Here is a 2,173-nt window from a genome sequence, read left to right on the forward strand (position 1 = left end):
GGGAAGATCCCACATGCTGCGGAGCGGCTGGGCCCGTGAGCCATGGCCGCTGAGCCTGCGCGTCCGGAGCCTGTGCTCCGCAATGGGAGAGGCCACAACAGTGAGAGGCCCGCATACCAAAAAAAAAAAAAAAAAAAGAGACGAAGTGGGAGCAAGGAGATGGTGAGACTATTAAAACAGTACAGAAGAGAAATGATGTTTGTTTGATCCAAGACTGTAGCCGAGGAGGTAGTAAGAAATGGTTGGATTTTGGATGTGTTTTCAAGGTAGAGTTAGTCAGACTCTGATAAAAGAAGATGAGCCAGAGATGATTATAAGATCATTTTGACCTTTGATTGTGATTACATGAATTCAGATGATAGTATATGTTACATTTCTTTTTAATGACCAGAAATTTGAGCAGAGGTTTTTTATAAAGTTGTTAATCATCACATTGTCATAATCCTGCAACCCAGAAAGCCCACCAGTAGGGGAAGATGGAACGTAATAACAGCTTTTAAAAAGATTTATGAATTATTTTAATACATTGGAAAATGCCTATAATGTTAGTTTTAAAAAACTAAGATATAAAATAATTAGTAAATTTTCTATTTAAAATTATATATCATACATTTACAGAAAAAAAGAGGAAAGGGTCTAGATTCATAAAAATCTTGAGTGGTTATTCCTTCTGAGCAATAGGGTTAAAGGCGATTTTTATTTCATTCTTTATACTTAGCTATAATTGGTTTGTCAGGGGGAGAAAAAACCCTTTTTAAAGGAAAATATTTCATCATTAGTCCTAAATTGAAGCATAATATTGTTGACTTATTCAGGGTGCTATATAAGTATAAGGCATATAAGTATTATATGTTTAGTGTAAGTATACTAAAGTACTTGGCATGCTAAAAAAAAAAGTCCTGTTTTAAAGTTACCTGGTTTCAAAGCACAGCTCTCCAGTTATCTCATTTGTAAAAGCGTAGAATTATCCCAAAACTCAAGGGCGTTTAAATGCTTTTGACCCTGTGCTCAGAATGTGTATATAGATAGCATTCAGGAAAAGTCGTTTTTTTTTTTACCTTGATAAAGAGCTGCCTTCCACGGTGAGAATTGGCATAATAGCTATTTTCAACATAAGTGATGGCAGCAGGACCTTGTGAAGATAATTAGCTTATTAATGGCCAGGTTGACACTTGCCTTCTTGAGAATGCTTATTCTCAAAGATGGAAGATCACTTTCTTTTTCTTCCCTATCACCAACTTAAGGCTTAGTCATCTTGGCCTAATAGCTGTGGCTGACCTTTATTATTCTTGCCAGTTATGCTTAGACTAGAAACATCTATAAGAAATCATTAGGGTTTGTCACATCAGAGAAGCATTATGGGTAATAGAAGGAGTAAGATGTATTTGGAAATCAGGGATTCTGACTTTGAGTCTGTTTCTTAATTTTTTTTTTTTTTTTTTTTTTTTTTTTTTTGGGATGCGGGCCTCCCCCTGCTGCGGCCCCTCCCGTTGCGGGGCCCAGGCTCCGGGCGCGAACCCGGCTCCCCTGCATCGGCAGGTGGACGCGCAACCACCGCGCCACCAGGGAAGCCCTCTTAATTATTTTTTAATTGATGTGAATTTCATATAACAATATTCACAATTTTGACTAGTTTAAAGTACACAATTCAGTGTACCAAAAGAAATCCCATATCCACTAAACAGTCCTCACTCCCTCCTCCCCCTAGACCCTGACAACCACTCATCAGTTTTCTGTCTTTATGGATTTGCTTATTCTGGACATTTCATTAAAATGGAGTCATACAGTATGTGATCTTTTGTGTCTGGCTTCTGTCACTTAACATAATGTTTTCAAGGTTCATCCATGTGGTAGCATGTGTAAGGACACCATTCCTTTGTATGGCTAAATAATATTCCATTATATGGATATTCCATATTTCTCCATTTATCAGTTCTTGGACATTTGAGTTATTTATACTTTTTGTAGAAACGTTTGTGTTATTATTTGAACATTTGTGTGCAAGACTTTTATTGAACACATGTTTTTGATTCCTTGGAGTGAAATTGCTGGGTCATATGGTAATTCTGTGTTTAACTTTTTGAGAAACTGCCAAGTACACTAATCATTTTTTTTTTTTTTTTTTTTTTTTTTTTTTGGCGGTACGCGGGCCGCTCACTGTTGTGGCCTCTCC

At 37.0% G+C, this 2,173-nt stretch overlaps 1 protein-coding gene across 2 annotated transcripts in view; it reads left to right on the forward strand.

The window, feature by feature from the left end:
* The window catches only part of ARIH1 (ariadne RBR E3 ubiquitin protein ligase 1), a 132,743-nt gene that overhangs the window by 92,100 nt on the left and 38,470 nt on the right, over positions 1-2,173 (forward strand). The window lies entirely within an intron of this gene.

Source organism: Physeter macrocephalus, chromosome 11 (assembly GCF_002837175.3).
Source record: "Physeter macrocephalus isolate SW-GA chromosome 11, ASM283717v5, whole genome shotgun sequence".
Taxonomy (NCBI): Eukaryota; Metazoa; Chordata; class Mammalia; order Artiodactyla; family Physeteridae; genus Physeter; species Physeter macrocephalus.